The following is an 18,104-nucleotide window of genomic DNA, read 5'->3' on the forward strand; positions in this document are numbered from 1 at the left end:
GTGCCACGGAGGTATTGAAATAACCAGTGAGAATACTAATAAGTCTTCTATTTATCCAATTCCCAAATCATCTCCTCCTTTATTTGAATCTTAAAGCCAATGTTTAATACTGTAATAACGTTTACAGACATAAATCTTACTTAGGGGTAACATAATTCAACAAAATGTGTGCATGTGTGCATCCAAATAAATTAGCTGTAAAACTATGTGTAGATGGATATAGATCCTTTTTTTCAGTTATGATTTTCAAATGGAGCTTGAGGACTGGACCCACTGTTGGGTTTGTTTATTTATTTGCATATTTGCCCGTAAAAATGTTTGAGGACAGTGATTATAAGAAAAAAACAAATGTTTGTTACGCTTTGGAGTTCCGTTTTGACTCAGACAACGTGTTTTGTGCACGGCAGGAGGCTGTAGGCTGACATCTGGGAGAGTGTTTATGGGAGGCTGCGTAACTGGGCGCGTTGCTTTCCTGGAAATCGCCAAGTGGTTCGTTTTAAATGTGCAGCAGCACACTTGGATAATTACGCACGCGTCCGTGTTGAAAATCCACCATCTCCGCCGCCTGCTTGGCGAAGCCGCTCGGTGTTGCGCAACTCCCCGGGTCCCCGTCGCCTCGGGGGTGAAGTAGCCTTCTCCAGCCGGAGCGGGGCGTGTCTCCGTGGGCGGCCCCTCTCCAGTGCGGTGCCGCTGCTGCCACTGCCGCCGACTGCCGCTGTGCCTCCCTTATTCCAGCGGATTGCAGGTGGCGGTGCGTCAAACGGCCTGCGAGCGTCCGCGGGGAAACGGAGCGGCGGCCCCTTCGCAATAAGAGCCGCGGTGCTACAAGCGGAGCGCGCGGGCTTTTAATCTGAAAGGGAGAATCTCGCGTTGCACTTCCTGTCTTTCGGCCGGCTTGACGGCAGAGATGCAGGTGGAGCGGCTCGGCCAGGACCGTTCACATCTGTCTTGAAGGAGAAGAGGGGGGGAGAAAAACCTGGTCTGCTAGCTGAACGCTCTGGATAAAAAAAAAAAAAAAAAAAGGGAAAGGAGAGACGGAGAGAGGCGCACAGAAGCGTAAACTACACCCAGGCTATACCCAGGGATATTTACAAAATCTTCCCAAGTGTGGAGAATAATATCGAAGGGATTGCCGCAAAATACAAGTAAGGACTTTTCTTTTCCCTTCTTTGCTGTGGTGACTGCACGCTCCTCTCTATGCGTGTGTGTTTTTTCCTTAGCTGTGAGGATTCGTCCCTCTCGCAGCTCTCCAAACGGTGACAGGTGGTGTCGAAGAGGGAATTTAAAAAACATATACACACACCAAAATCAGCCCAGTGGTGATCTATTGTTTGCTTTGTGCCGTTTCGGGGGAGGAAAGTCGCCAGCAAACGACGCGTAACGGGTCAATATTTGGAGGAGGTTTTGGGAGGCGAGCGGGTCTGAGGTCCGCTGTTTGTTTTCTGCGGCTCCGGGAGCAGACACGTTGAATTCGGTGCGAGGGATGAGGGGGTGGAAATTGTGGATGTTTTGAAGACGCTCGTAACAGCGGCAGGGGTAGAGTGTGGGAATTCAGAATAAAAAAAATAAACGAAGGAGAAGAAGAAGAAGAAGAAGAAAAAAAACACTGTGCTCGGTGAAAGTCAGTTTTTGTGCTCCGGTAAACTGTAGATGTGTTTACGCAATGCCCGGACGACTTGCGAGGGGTTATTCTTACAGGTTCTGACACTCGTTTAACACGAGGTGTCTTTTCAGTTCAGCAGCCTCGGTGTATAATCGAACAGGGGGTTGAATTGTAGCCAGTGAGGCATCATACATACAGCCCCCCCTGACTTGTACTTCTCCCTCACTCCAAATACCTGAAATATAAATTTGCTGGGATGTCTCTCTTCGGGGGAAGCGAAGATGTTGGCACAGTTAATTGGGGACGCAATTTTTTTTGTTGTTTTGTTTATCCATCACCATGCACTGCGAATAAAATATTTGTGACACGGTAAATTAGGCCACCGGAGGGTATACTTTCTGTAATGAGCGGCTGCATTAAACGTATATGCGCCGAAAGGGGCCAGGCTGGCAGTGATCCGGACCGTCTCCTGCGTAAAGCGACCTCGGGAGCGTTTCTCCCCGCAAACAGACGCCATCGGAATCGGCCGCGTTAGATGTGCACTCTCGCCAAGTGCGTAGATATTTGGGAATTTATATTGTTCCGAGTGCACTGCGACTGCACTCCTGCGCCACCGTGTCGCCAAACGCCCACTGGGGTGCGTAACGGTGTCTCGAGAAGGAAAAAGGGGAAAAGGGAAAAGACACAATCCCGAATCAAAGGGATAATTAACAAGTACTACAAATCCCTGATTATGAGATACAAATCGGGGCTGTGGTGAGTGAGTTGTGGTGCCAATATTTAAACTGAGCTCGGGGGTTGGTGTGGTAACGCGGCGCAGAGGCAGAGGAGACGGGTTGGGAAGGAGCAGGGAGAGGAGGGAAAGCAGATACCACATGAGGAGAGTCAACGCCAATGGGAAGGCTGACCTCTGAATTTTTTATCACGAAGCTGCCCCCCCCCCCCCCCCCTCTCTTTTTTATTATTCTTTTTAAACCCAACAAATGTGATGTCTTATTCCCAACAATGTCCAAAACAAGCTGCCCACACACTCCTCGTTCCAGCGTGTGACGTTTACTCTGTAGGATTTTCTGACCTTGCAACACAAGAAAGAGGATGCTTAGTGCAATCAGAGGAGTCAAAGTTCGAATACAGAGCCCCCGACTGAGTGACTTCATTTCATAGCTTTTTTTCAACACCTCTGGCTGGCTGGACCACACGGAAGCGCTCCCCGAGCCATGTGTCTTCTTAATGCAAATGAAGCCCGGTGCCAGAAATCAACCAAGGCGAGATGACTCATTTCCTGGTTACATCTCCAGGCCAGGCTGGAGCTGGATGTGCAGACTCACACAGGCTCATGCTGGGGGGGAAAGAAATATATCATGTCAAGGAGTTACACCGACGCTTCGTCACTGCAATCTGTCTGTTTCAGTTTGTCATAATTCGGGATGTACATCTTTTCCTGAACGCAGCTTTCTGGCCTTGACAGTGGTTTTGGAAATACCCGAATCGCTCCTTTTGTAGCGATACAACACACGGTGCAGACACCTTCACCAGCACGCTGGAGCTCCACTTTTGTCCTCAAAGCTTTCAGCTTGCCGCATGAAGGGTGCTTAACATTGCCTTTGTGGGTTGAGATGACTTATAATAATTGCAAATTCCTCCGCAATTTGAATAATTTCTCCAGACCTTTCCACTGTTTGGTATTCAGCGCGCTCAAACAGTGGACTTGAGGTCCCGCGCTTCTCTTTGTTTTCGCTCGTCTCCCTGACACGAGGTTTTCAAACGACTCTTGCCCCCCCGCCACCCCACCTGAATACGAATCTCTGGCTTTTCAACTCAAATGCCACCGTTCTCGGGGTAAACACGCGGCCCGGTACGCCGTTTGGCACGCAACGGCAAAATAACCTTTTTAAAATGTTTTTCGGGTGTCCGCCGCGTGTGTTTAGCTTCTCGGAGCTGCCGTTCGTGAGGGAAATTGATGAAGTGGTCGGGTCTCTGTGTGACTAATAAGATATTCGGCCTCATGTTGGGTATATTTAGCTCAAATGCAGCCCTTGAAGCAGCTGTCAGATCGGAGGCGTCAGTCAGAAACTCTATCCGCGCGCAGGTCGGTGTTTTGAGCAGCTGTCACTTTTCCCCCCTGACAGAGAGCCGAGGCGCTGCCTTCTAGCTCACCTCTATCAAAACACAGGCACTTGCACCCCCCCTCTCCGCCGCCTCCTCCACCACCGCCGCCTCCTCCACCTCCGCCTCACCCCTCCGGTTTGCCACCAAAGAGAGAGCGAAATTGGAAGAGAGGAGAATCAGAATGGGTAATCTTCCTGTAATCCCTCGCAACGGCGGCGAAGAGAGCAGTCCGCCTCATTAACCCACTCTTCTGCTGCTTGCGGCCTGGCCCTCATCCATCTTCCAGTCCCTTGTCCACCCCCCCACCCCCCAAAAAAAAATTGGAAAGGGGAGGTTAAAAGTTCTTAGGGGAGTTTTGAAGAAGGCGAACCTCCTCCAGCTCCGAACTTAATGTGGCTAAATGAGGACAAGACAGAAGTCTTACTCTTTGGCCCCTACCTACATCATACTAATACGAACCTCGACCACCTGTATCACACCATGTAAAGAAACTGGGTGTCTTATTTGACAGTAATTTAAATTTCATCAGGCATGTAAATTCTGTTGTCAGGTCCAACTCAGAAACATCTCAAAAACACAGGCCCTAACCCTGATGATAACCCTAACCCTAATTATAACCCTAACCCTAACGGTAACCCTAGCCCTAATGATAACCCTAGACTTAATGATATCCCTAGCCCTAATGGTATCCCTAACCCTAATGATATCCCTAGCCCTGATGGTATCCCTAACCCTAATGATATCCCTAGCCCTAATGGTATCCCTAACCCTAATGATATCCCTAACCCTAACCCCAATAATAACCCTAATGGTAACCCTGACCCTCCGCTCAGGTACCCAGACCACCATCTCTAACTGGTCCAAAACACTGCCGCCCGGTTATTAACAAGGTCAAAGAAGCGAGACCACATCACTCCCCACTCTTGCATCATTACGCTGGCTCCTCCTCTGATTGTTTATAAATCCCTCCATGGTCTCACTCCTTACACCATCTCCAGAACCCTCAGATCCTCAGACCGTGGCATGTTGGCTGTGCCACGTTCTGGTAAAAGTAAAAGAAGGGGATTCGGGCCTTCTCTGTTGCTGGGCTCTGGAACATCCTGGCAGAAGCTATTAGGAGCTCTGACTCTGTTGAGGCTTTTAAGAAGCACCTTAAGACCCATCTTTACTCACTGGCTTTCAGTGGCATTTGATCTGTTTTTAGTTTTTTTTTTCATCGGGTCACCCTGGGTGTTAATAGCTTTCCATTTGTTGATGCATTGACATGACATGTTGAATGTGACGCTCTTTGCTTTTAAGGTGGTATATAAATGAAATAAACTTAATAAACTGAGGGGGACATGGCGATGTCGTGTCCGTCCCGCCCATACCTTTTGAGAAAGAGGTAAGAAAAGACCGTGCCGCAAAGACGGACTGGGGCTCCTCTCGTTGTCTCGGCGCATGAATGGATCTGCGAGAGGAAGGGAAGAGGGGGCGGGGGAGGGGGGGCACGCAGAGAGAAGAGAGGATACAGTACGGCTTATCGATCCTATCAAGTTACGCCCTTCCCTCCTGTGTGGCCTTGCCGGTAGGATATCCATGTCTAGATTGAGACTAATATTAGTCAGCCCAGCAAGACATTTATTATTGAGTATGTCAACGCTAATATGTATCTTGTCCTTCTTCTTTCTGTGAGATGAGGAGGAAAAGGCGCAAAGTTGTCATGTGATGGCATTAACAGCCTCCCTTTGGTCTCTCTAATTGAGAAAATCCTGGATCTGTACCCCCACTGTACTCCACAAAGATCTCAGATGATTTTTTTTTTAATTTAATTCTCCAAAAACCGTTGAAAAGTAACGTAATCCCAAACTCCCCTTTTTTCATATCTGAGTAACCCCTTCTTCCCTTAAAAAGAAAAAAAAAAGAAGAAAAAAGCAGACTCTGCCAAGGAATTAATGAAGATGTTCTTTGTAGCCTCTGGTGAGAGCTTGATTTGAAATATTTGCATTACCGTATCGCCTGCCTTTTTACGGGCTCCAGCAAGATCCTCGGTGCTTCGGTTAAGCTGGAATTTATAGAAGAGAATATTGGAGTGTTAATAATACACAACTAAAACGTTGGCTTCGAGCTCTTTTTCGTCTGATTTGGCTCAGGACGACGTCTCCGTCAAGAGCCAGGGCTGCAGACGACCCTCGGCCGGAGAGTTCTCCGGGAACTTTCAGGAGTGGCACGTGCCCCTTTAACAGCAATTACTCCATCACAAAGGCAGCTGCTGTCCCCCCCGGGTTTAAAAAATACCACATCACGCTTGGAAGGGGCGCGTTCCGGACAAAACGAGCCGGCGTAACCTCTCTGTTGATGATGTACATCTCTTCCTCCCTGACACTGTAGTAGAACCTCTTACGCCAACTTGTCCAGAGCCCCATTTACCCACCGTACCCTCCCATACTAGGCTACGCTAACACGTAGTTAGCCATGACAAGATTTCAAACTGGAGCAGATTACGTAACCGGGATATGGGACACACACACACACACACTCACACACACACACACACACACACAAAACCCACATAAGAGTTTTATGCTCATAATTGAAGAGTGGGTGTTAGTTACTAATCCTTATGCTGTGGGATATCACTCATCCACATTATTTCTAGTTTTGCATAATCGTGCAATTTGTTTGCATAACACTTGCATATCTAACTGCGTTCGCTTCCGAAGGCGATTGTCGGACATTATTTAGCCGTACGCAATGAAACGGGGAGTTAATTGATGAAAAGCCATTCGGTTTCCCCCCAGGGAGCCTTTAATCCATTTATCCCGCTGTCAACACGTCGTGAGACCGTCTTCCCTCAACGACAGTAAATAGAGCATAGGCGTGAGACGTCCGAAGAAGGTTTCGAGTCCTCACCTGTTAATTTAAGTGCATTTGTGATCCCAGACAAGTTAAATAATCACAAAAAAACAACAACAAAAAAAAAACACTTGGTACAAACTGGCCTGTATAGGAAGTATCTTCTATGAGACTTACTTCCTATTAGTAGGACTGGGTGTATCGATCTAAATATCAATAGTATCCATACCGAGGCCAGTATCGGTATCGGATCGATACTAGCTTTCTGAGCTTTTTGTTACAGTTTCTCTTCTATGCGTCCAAATAACTCATCACAGAGTTCATACGAGCGCAGCTTCTCTCCAACTCTGTGTGGGTTCAGGAGTTTCTCCATCCTCACCTGTAGCAAAAGGTGGATATGGACAGAGTTTGATACTCAGATACCAGCATCACAGCAGCATCACATGATGCCATTATTGAAATATGTTGGTACTCAGAATAGAAGATGACTACACGGGACTCACTTCTGTGGTGGAAAATAAATGAGCCAACGTTTCCTTCTCTGAGCAGTTGTTATATTTATTATTACACTGTCACTTTTGTTTACTTATTTGCTCAGCTCACTACCGTTACTGTCTTTATTTCCCACCGTTGCTGTGTTGTTAACATTGTTATATTTTTGTTCCTTTTTTTCCTGTATTTACTTCATATACTTTTTGGATCGATACCAAAATTCCCAGTATCGCCCAGCCCAAACTATTAGCACCGAGGCCTCACAGCATGAAGATTCCAGGTTTCTCTGAATTGGCTGCAGGTCTCGATGTGAGTGTGAATGGTCGTGCGTCTCTGTGTGTTAGCCCTGCGATGGACTGGAGGCAGCCTCTCGCTGGGCCACTGACAGCTGGGATAGGCTCCAGTAACCTCCGTGAGCCTCCGGAGGGTCGGCGCTTACAGGCGGCGAATGAATAAATCTGAAAATGTTAGCACCTAATAACTAAGTGAGGTCCACGTACGGTGACTCGATGATGACAAAAGGAAACATGGCTGCAGCGAAACGAGGAGCCGTTCCAACGAATGTTTGAAAAGACGAACGAAGTCGGCGGCGATGTTGAAAGCGTGGGTCCGTCTCTTTCCATCTCGCTCATGTTCTGCTATTGAACGAATTTAATGTTGTCAACAAAGTAGGGACACACAACTTCTTCATTTTCTGTCAGATTCTATTTGCCTCAGCAGGGATGACAACAACAAAAAAAAAGTAATATGGGTTTCCATATCCCAAAACATCACAATGAGTCTAGTAATTTAAGCCTGAATCTTTAATCTGAGTTACTTCCCTGTGCTTGAGAATCTCTGTCCGCATAAAGGACGTGCAGCCAGTCTGTTTTCTTGTTTGTTTTTTCAGTTTTTTCCTCCTCCTCCTCCTCCTCTCCCCGTTTTTCGTCGAGTCTCACCGGAGCGGCTTGAAAAACTGTAAGTGCCGCTCTCAGTCAAGTGCCCTTAAGAGAATAGTTTCGCTCCGGCGCAGTTTATTCCTCCCCCAGAAATCCATACGGCTTCTCCGCGCGTCCTGTCATAAATGAATACATTTTCGACGAACGACCCCCGAAGCCGAATCGATGCGACGAATCCAAACGTGATTTGCCCGCACACCTCCGGCCACGTTGCGAATCGCTGCCATCATTTCCAGCCCCAGAATGCGGCCGCTCCTCGCACTCTATTCACCGCCTGAAATTAGGTCTAGATTGTCCCTACCTGTTGGATGAATGAACTGAGCAACAGGAGGTGGGGAACGGCGTGTGGGGGGGGGGTCCACTCAGGGGCTGATGGGGGTCAGGATAGTGAGACGCTCCGCACAGCACTTTCTCCCACCAGGCGCTGGAGAGGGACGGCTATTCCGCGGGGGCCACAATGGCCACTTCACTGGAGAGAGGCAGAGGCTTCGGCGAGGGCACAATGGGTCCTTTCAGAGAGGCGGCCCTGCCTCTGCCGGGGCTTGTACGGACGGCAGGTACGCGGGAATGGCCGCCGCCATTTGTAGCCGAGGACGCGGGGCTGAGCGCGTGGGGTCAGACTATTACCCAGCGCTATTCTCTCAGCTGTAATGAGCCGGGAATAGGGAAGCGTCGTTGACTCCTGACGATTTCTTTTTTCAACGCAGACACAAAATGAAACTGGCACTCCAGTTCAATCACCAATCACAATAACAGCAGTAACAGTTTTTATGTGTGTTGCTTTGAACCTCTTTAAATGTATGCTTAGGTGTTGACTTTTCTTAGTTTTTTTTGTTCTTATTCGTCGGAGGCCCAGTGTCACGTTTTTTTTTTTTTGGTGGCCAGTCTGCCACCTCGGCTGCTGCGTTTGAAGGAGAAAAGCAGAGACGTGAAGGCTAAATGTGTCAGAATGACGGTAAGAGGGGAGGAGGGGGAGGAGGAGGAGGGAGAAGGAGCGGGGAGTAAGAAAGAGGGAGAGCGGCGTCGCAGGCCATCCGTCCCTCCCTCCATCTCAGTCCAGCTGTTTCAGTCCGGCCATCCATCCGGAGAGCTCGAGCGAGACTTGCTGACTAACTGCTCTGCAGCAGCAGCAGCGCAGGCTTTGCTCTAGTCTCTAGTTTGGGCCGCGTACCCTTCCACCCCCCCCCCACACACACACCCCCCTGCGGACATTTATAGCGGTTTTTGCGGCGTTGCGTAAGTTTGCCCTCCCACGCCTCTTTTTTGATGACAAATCGGAGAAACCATTCAAATTTTAAACGGCTTATCCACAGCCCTGACGCGAGGCTGGCGTGTCCCCACCACTCGGGAGTGACGATCGCTGCTGTGACAGATTTAAACGTTGACGCGGAGCTTTGATGCTCTCGCAGTTTTACCGGGGAAGAATTTCCAGCTCCGTCCGGGGTGATTTGTTTAAGAGGAGTGATTCCTGAGGTGGGATGAAACATATAAAGACTGAATACACTGGATGCAAAATCTGAACTAACATTTTGTATCACTTTTTTAAAAAAATTTTTTAATCGATATTTTTAAGCTTTTAGTTTGGCTTGTAATTAAGTCTTAACTTTCTATTCATTTTCTCATTTACTATTTTCTTTTAATCTCTTTTACTGTCTGTAGTTTTATAGCATTTTTTATTATCTTAAGTTAGATTTTTATATTTATTTTTTTCATTTTATTGTCTTAGGTCTATATACAGTTTAGCAGTAAATTTAGCTGCTCTCATGGATATTGTTTTTATTTGTTCTACATAATGAAGCTTTAAGTCCTGTGTGTGTCTGTGCATGTGTAGGCGTGTATATCATAGGTCTTCAACAGGGAGTCCGTGACCCTTGGGGGGTGCTGCTGGGGGGGCGCAAAATCATTGGTTGATTAAACATTTTTCTATAGTTTCCCTAAATACACATTAAGTTGAATCCAACATATTTTAGTAAAGGGATAAATGGAGGCAGCCCTGTACACAGTAGGCCCCGCCCCTATAGCTGCTGAGCCAATCACGAGGCTGCATATTACACGTTGACTCTGTCAACAGAGAGTCTGTTCAGGCCCCAGATGATAATAATAATAATATAGTTTGATTGATTGATATATTTTAAGAATAGATTGTGTTTTGAAGCAGCCTTTAACGGCGCGGGTGTCGCCTGAAGCTGCAGCCTCTCTAACCACGGCCCTGAGATGAAATAAGCCCAGATCTGACTGTTTTGGGATCAGAGCCACTCTCCCCATCAGCGGTGCTAATTGTTGGGGTTTAGCACTTTCCAGGTTTCCAAGTCTCTCTCTCTCTCTCTGCGTCTGCGTCGCTCTTCCATTTCCAAACAGAGCAGTCTGGGAATCATCTGTGTTTTTCCCTTTTTCTAGTTTTTTTCCAAGCTGGTGTGACACGCCGTTTTGGCCCGGGCGCTCGGGGGGCTGGCACGTACGGCTCCCCGCGGAATTACTCGGCGGTTTGACGTGGCTCCCGGTGCACGGCGGGCCGCGGAGTAGGAGGCGGGAAGTGCGCGTGGCAGATGGTGTGAGCACCAGAGACGCCGCTTCCGCTGCTTCTGCCGCTTCTGCTGCTTCTGCCGCTTCTGCTGCTTCTGCTGCTTCTGACAGAGCAGATCGGCCGGAATGTGTCGGGGATTTCTGCCCCTCGTGTTTCCGATTTCGGGGGGGGAGACGTCACGGCGTGCGGCGCCAGAGCAGAATTAAAGCTCAGCGGCGCTTGCTGCGTCATATATTTCAATTTAGAGGCTTGAACTTGGCGTCACTGAACACGAGATTCTTCCAATTTGAGTGTGACAATAAGCTGAATAATAATCCATGACCGCACTAAATCCTTCTAAGTCGTGAACCTATTAAGAGCATGGGGTCACACAATAATGTGGAATGTCTTGTGAGAGGGTACTATGGTTGTACAGTCCTAGTTGTACTGTACTGTAATGTACTTTTATACTTTATTAATATGTTTTTGGTTTGGCTTTGGTGCCGTTTTACACTGGCAACTACAATAAAGACTTCATGTTCTATGACTGAAAGACAAAGACGAAGGTTTTTAAAGAGGTTTGAACTAAATAAGCTAATTGGAAATTTGAAAGTAAAGAAAAATGATTACACAAGAAACACAACTGGATAATAATGCCCTCTTCACAGAAAGAGTAAAGACCGCTATCATCGCTGGGAATAGCTTCCAGGCCGACAGAGTCAGAGGATGATGTCAACGTGGAAAATTAGACAAAAAAATAAACAGAGAAGAGAGAGGAAAACAAAAGACGAACAGAGGCTAAATGTGTATGCCGCGCTGGAAAGTCAGCCCCTCCGAAAGCCCCCGTTCAAACTTCCTCGGAGCGCCATCGATCCGGAGCTAACTCTCCTGCCAAGCCATTTTCTCCAAGGATGCAGCTATCTGCAAGCCGTGCACTTTGCTCTAGTTACCCACTATTCACTCGCTAACCCCGCTCCGCCATCAGCCCGCGAATCTATAAGACTTAGTCACACCTGTGTGGCCCGGAGCGAGCAGGGTGAGTGGGGGGGGAGAGATTGAGTGTGTTGTTCCCTCCCGCTAACATTAACATCTCCATCTTCTCGGCGGCTTTATTCGTTTTTGGGTTGTTAGCAGGAGACAGAAGCGGGGAATGAGGTCCGCGCTTTCCCGCAGCACCGCGTGAATCACCGTTATTAATGGCGGACCGCCGTCCTCCTGTTGATTGCGTCTTTTAGAGACCGGAGACTCTTGTACTGTACCAGAGAACAGCGCGCTTCTAAAGACGGCGCGGTTCGATTTGCTCGCTGCTGGAAATCTGACACCGAACTGACTTTAAGCTGGAAGCCGGACTTTATTATGAACAAGAGATGAACAACATCGCTTATTTAGGAGCGGGGAGCTGCACTTCATCGGCTAAAAGAAGGAGCTGGAATAATGGGAAGGGAATTAAATACAGGGGGAATCATGAAAGGTGCTTAGATTAGTGTGTTGTAGTGGAAACCGCGCGGCCAGGAGTCACATTAGTATATGTTAGAATTATACAGCACATGGAAATACATGCATACACACATATTTTTGAATCTTTTAAAACTGCATTCACACAGATATCTGAGTAAATATGAAAACTTTTTTCATTTTTTCCATAGATACTCCTCTCTAGATTGGTTGCAGGGACATGTCTAGAGGGGAGGCATCATTAAGTAGAAGCAACAGGGGTGAGAGTGGGACCCTAACTCCTAAAGTATGTCACTTAAAGATGCAATGATTTCCCTAGAAAGCTACTTTATTGGCGTAAGGACAAATTTGTGGCATATTATAGGGGTGGGGAAAATATCAGTATGGCAGTATATTGTGATAGAAGTAGATCATTTGGATTCTTGAATCTTTACATATTTTGTCCGAGTAAAAATCTTAATTTATTGCAGAGAGGTCCCACATTTCCAGCTCCCCTCCCTCCATTCATGCATTTGTTCAGCTCTCCTCCATCCTCGACGCTAGCTCCAGTCAAAGGCTGACTGTTAGCTCGGAGTTTTTCTCTGACCTTCCCTCGATGTCACTAAGTGCTTGTGGCACGTTCCGCTGTGCGGTGCCACCTCCTGCCTCTCCAGTTTAGCGGTGCAGCTGAACCTGAAACAAAAGGGTGCCAGATGCACAGCGGAATAGATCACAAGGACTCCATGACCATCACGTAAGGCCACGCTTTGTGCACACGGTCCGTTGCCACATATTTCCCAGACAGCTCCCACCACCGCCGCCACCACCGCCGAATTCAGGACAGCTGTCAATTCAGCACCACGGACAGCTCCCCGCGTGAACACATTGTTTTCGTCCGTCACACTGAGCCAGCCTGCCGGGTTAGTCAGCTGACCTTGGGTTTCACGCCGGCCCTCTCGCCGCTCCCGCGCTGCTCACAGAGCTCACAAGTTTGAGATGAAAACAAATTTTTCGACCGAAAAACCTGCGTCAGGGCTTTGCCAGGTGATCGTTTTACTCCCTCTATCTGTAAAACACAGTGTCCAACAAACCGGAGGTAAAGGTTGTTCGCGTGTGAATATCAATAGAGAATTAAATTTAGACTATTAATTGCGCCACGACACTACCGACATCGATCGGCCCACTGTAAACTGTTGCACTCATATTTCATCATCGCAGCTCGGGAGAACATGAAACCAAATTTTTAAATAGAGGTCTTTTTCCTCAATCAATACACGGTGCAGAATTAATGGAAAGTAAAGCGCGTCCACTGTGTTCTAATAATATTGTGCTTCGGGAGGTTTTGATTTATGCATTTGCGCCATATGCTTGTCTTCCAGGATCTAGTAGAAGTAGTGTTTTCTTTTCCAACTATACACAACATGTTTGTGTCTTTACACAGTTCATGAAACTTTTTCATCCTTACCTCAGTGTTTTGGTTTGCAACACGACACCAAACAACGAGCTACACTTGCGCAGACTGTGGGCGTAACACTGGCTTCACATACTGTACGTAGCATCTGTTTCATAGAATTCTAAAGTTGCGACGCTCGTACATGTGTCGCCTTTCCGCTCTGCTCGCACCCAACCGGTCGAGGCAGACGGCCGCCCACCCAGAGTCTGGTCCTGTCTGAGGTTTCTTCCTGCCTCTTCGCTGTTCTTGTTTGCGGCAGAAATCGTAGCGTTGCTCTATCTGTAAAGTGGGCTGAGGCGACATATGTTGTGATTTGGCGCTGTTTAAGCTAATTGAATTAAAGCGACAGCTTCAGTCGCTCAGTCGGGTGGCCCGCTCTGTGCACAAAATTGAATATTCAAAGGTCTGTACGCCGACAATGGAGAACTCCATGCATGAGTCCACATCCAGTTCGAAAGGGAGAGCTTTCGATTCAGTACCACGGACAGTTCCTCTCCTATCGCTCCTCTAAACCGGCCCATTGTGTCGGAGGGAGTCAGAGGGATTCAGCACCTTGGACAGCTCCAGTTCCTGGACAGCTGCCGCGCACTGTCCCTCTGCCATTTTACTCGGCACAGAGGAGCTGTTCTTTCAGCACCTTGTTCCACAAACTTTCCAGAACAGTTCCCACTCTCCGTGTGCATGAATGCGAGCGTGTGCATCCGACTCCGAGTCGGCCGTCGGTCGAGCTCCCTGGACGGATCCCCACACAAGGACTGCTGCTCTGGCTTTTTGTGATGGATTACAGGCGTGCGTGTGAGTGTGTGTGTGTCCGTCTCGTTTCCCCCACAAATTCTGAGTCGGCCGTTGCGTTTTTGTTTACCTTGTGCTTATACTTTTCCTCCCCGCTGTTGCAGAAATTAATGGCGGGCCGCTGGAAGTAAACAACCATGAAACGACCCAGTCAGGCCTCTTTCAAAATACAATACGAAGGCTGTTCGTGTGTCCAGGGTTGTGTGTGCGTACGCGCGTCGGTTTGTGCGGTCTGGCGGTGGCCTGGGCTGCTGTTTTTATTAATTATTGACTAATGTGAAGCCAGTGGGAAGGACTTGCAGCCTTTGCGGGATGAGACAGCTATGATTACGTCTGATTTACAGCCCCCGGACCTCTTAGTGATGACTGTGCAGGACTTCCTCCCCCAGCTCCTCCCGCGCCACATTTCTCTTTTCTTCCTTGCCCCAGTCTGGCGTTGCACCTAGCATTGCATTACTTACTTATTTATTTATTTATTTATTTATTTATCTTTAATCATGCCAGACTCGAGACGGGCATAATCGAGGCTTAGGGCAAAAACTGCTGACTGGAGTCCTCTGATGTTTGGGCTGCCGGTCTCGCGTCGGGTCACGGTGTAAACGTTGTGATGAGGTCATGGAATGTTAAGCCCGAGCCTCTTAGCGCACTTAAGGTAGCGGTGGAATATCTTCGTAAGCTCTTTTGAAGTGCATAAATTTTGTCTGACGGCATGTGCAGCGTCGGACGTTTTTTTCCGCGAAGGAAATACTGTAGTGATTTATGGAGCATCATAGCACGGCGGTTGTGCTCGGCGTGCAGTAAGAGTGCGGCGCGCGCAAGGACGTGCCTGTGTTGGGGTGGATTCGGGGGGTGAAGGCAAGAATGCATCCACTGATTGCGTCAAATTAGAAAAGGCTGCTTTCCGGTTTGAAGTATGAAAGCTTATCACCTGGTGTCACCACCTGTGAGCGAGTGAGCGGAAAAGTTGGCGGACGCCGGTGCCTTTCCCCTTCGCCTGATAGGCTGCGGCGCGGGGACAGCTGCTCAGTGTCACAGTGACAGGCAGGGAGTAAGAGGTGAGACGGTGTGAAGGGGGCCAGAGCGGCCGGGGGACCGTTTATGTTTGCGCAGGCGGTGCGGAGCCTATTTATCTGCCCCTTCTTCTTATCTGTTTCCCGGCGCCCTGGCACACGCCGGTGCTCTGCCAACGTCCCGAAGGGAAGCGAGGCTAATTAAGCAGATCACCGCGCGAATCTAACCTGGAAGGTGCGAGACGTCTTCTTTAATACACGAGGAGCTGATGTACTTAAAGAGGTTTGAGTTATCTTGAATGAATGCTGTGTTTTCGTGACGGTGTGGGTTGTAGTTGTACACTTTATTTATAGTCTGATGTCTTTGTGGGGTGAAGAAAAGTTAAATGTAATGCCAATACACCTAGAGGGTCTGCGGAGGAACTCTTTAATTACATATTATCATGAAACCAACATATTTTAGTAAACAGAAAACGTTATCTGTATTCCCCGCCCCTCTCGCTGCTGAGACAATATCTATAAATAGCACTAGGGGAGGTTTAATATAGAACACACACAGTAGGTAGGTAGGGGGTCCCTTCTTAATCTCTCCATCAGTTTGGGGGTCCTTGACCTGAAAACCGCAGAGGCCCCCCCGCAGCACAGCCATAGAAACCTGAAAAGGGCAGCGAGTGATGGCCTTCTTTGGAGTCAACGTCAGTTTGAGCCTGGATGTCGAGTCAGAGGAAAATGAGCGACGAGCTCAGAAAACAGAAAAAAAAATAAAAAATTAGGCAAAGGTGAAAGAGAAGCGATGACGATAATAATAAAGAACGAGGAGAATGGAGCGAAGCAATGGGAACGACTTTGGGAGGAGGAGAGATGCGGCGAGAAGCAGGGCAGAATGTTGCCTTTTTTCGGCACGCCGCAGCGAAAGTCTGCCGGGAGAAGAGAAAGACAGACAGAGGCGGAGAGGAAATGAGGTTTGGAGAGGCTGCAACCTGTGGTTTGACACTGGCTAACCTTGACTGTCACTCAGCTGGAAGGAGGGGTTATCTGCCTCCCTCCGGTCCACTCCCTGCTGCTCTAATGAATTTACCGAGGCCTCGGCGATGGGCAGCGTGTTTGTTTATGGAGGCCAGGAAAGAGGAAACTCCCCCAGCAGGGAATCGAACCGCCTCGCAGGCCGGGGGCTCGTGTGCAATTGCGATATCGTTTTGTAGATTTGAATCCAGATGATGACCTTGTACCCCATTTAAAACGTCTATATGTATAACAGGACATTCCCAAAATTACCTTAGTGAATTCCTTGCGCCGGTGGAGGCTTTCCTTTCCTTTCCTTTCCACTCCGCTTGCCTGCTTGCCTGCTTGCCTGCCTGCTCGCCTGCCCGCCTCCCTCCCTGCCTGCTGGCGTCCCTCCTCGGTTGGACTACCGCCATCAAACCATCCGATCCATCATTCATATGCTCCGCTGACTGCGCTGCGTCAAACAGGCAAGCCGTGAACTCGGGGGGAAGTATCCGCGGAGAGACGGGACGGCGGGCTGCGGGGGCGGGAAGCGGCGTGGCAGAGGGAGGCGAACGCGGCCGTCATCAATTCCTATTAGGGGAGAAGAGGGAGGTCAGGGGCCCGTTTGGGGAGAGACGGAGGAGGAGGAGGAGGAGGCGGCGAGTCGCCGGGAGGGGACGGAACGTGGCAACGTGAGGAGGAAGGCGTCGCTCGTATCACTCGAGTTTGGGAGGAAAGGACTGAGGACCTTTAGCTCGTGTGCAGTGTTAAATGATAAGCATGCTACTGCTTACTGCAGAGTTCTCAACCCTTCGGGCCTTCTCCTTGCCTCTGACTCCTGAGAGGAGGAGGAGGAGGAGGAGGAGGAGGGGGAGGGGAGGCGTTGGGTTTAAAGCTAGCTGTAGGCTGCTTGCCTGACTGAAATTGCTGAGGACTCCATCTCCCTTGCCGTCTTTCTGTGCTTAGCATGGTTCAGTTGGCATGTAACCATTTCCTGATTTGACTTATTTTCCATCCAGATGTTTCCAGCATTTTTTTTTTTTTTTTAATACGCATGGTGCAACATGGTGCTGGCAGATGTAGTATAAGTACACAATATAGAATTGCAGGATAATTTATAGGTTGTACTTACTGGGAACTTTCTTTCTTTCTGGACAAAGGGCTGATTTACATTTGTTTTAATGCGTCACTACTCATCCAAGTGGTACCTTCAGCTCTGAACGGTTGTAGGGGAGCTCGGTTTTTATTTATTTGGGGAAACTCCTTCAAGAGCACTCAGCAAGTTCAGTAAACTTTGCTTTAGCTTTGTTTGTTTAGACCGCACAATATTTGCTGACATTTTCCCTGAACGTGGCACCAAAGGTTTGCTGCTGATGTTGGAGTTTGGAAGAAAATAGAGGCACGAGGCGCCATATTGGATTTCAATCAAGCGAACACACCTGTTAAATGACCAAAATCGGGCGACCCCCTTTTCACTCTACTAGTGGTACGTTCCTATTTTCACATGACGTCTGGACACGTTGGTTTAAATTAAGCGTAGTGTGGTCGCGAGCAAATGAAACAAATTAATTGATAAATTAAAGAGGAGGATGTAGCGACATTTTTATTTTAAATGGCGGATACATTCGGTATAAATGACTAGTGTTTATTAGCGTGAAGTGTTTGTTGTCGAGTTTGCTAGCTTGAATGCGAAGGGCGTGCGGCAATATGGCTTTTTAAGAAAAAAACAAACAAAACGGAGCTGGAGGATTTATTACGCCTCTAAACAGTCTGGTGAGTACTTAATTAATTAATTAATTCGAGTATTTATGTATTGGCAAATTGCAGGTTAAAAGGTTCAAATATATATATATACTGTATATTAAGGTTTCTCAAGTTTGTGCGTTTTTAGCTTAAAAGTTCGACGTGACGCAGTTAGCGTCAATATTGTACAAAGACAAAATAATGT

The 18,104-nt window shown here is 48.1% G+C and overlaps 1 protein-coding gene across 6 annotated transcripts in view; it reads left to right on the forward strand.

The window, feature by feature from the left end:
- The first annotated feature begins 485 nt into the window (after positions 1-485).
- nrxn2b (neurexin 2b) overlaps positions 486-18,104 on the forward strand; it is a 690,784-nt gene continuing 673,165 nt past the window's right edge. For 4 of the 6 annotated variants that reach the window (XM_047590056.1, XM_047590066.1, XM_047590059.1 and 1 more), the window contains exon 1: positions 489-1,145. The gene's annotated coding sequence lies outside the window, so the exon portion shown is untranslated. Of the gene's footprint in view, positions 1,146-18,104 lie in introns of all 6 variants that reach the window. The other 2 variants (XM_047590093.1, XM_047590084.1) reach the window with 2 other exon arrangements.

Source organism: Mugil cephalus, chromosome 1 (genome assembly GCF_022458985.1).
Source record: "Mugil cephalus isolate CIBA_MC_2020 chromosome 1, CIBA_Mcephalus_1.1, whole genome shotgun sequence".
Lineage (NCBI taxonomy): Eukaryota > Metazoa > Chordata > Actinopteri > Mugiliformes > Mugilidae > Mugil > Mugil cephalus.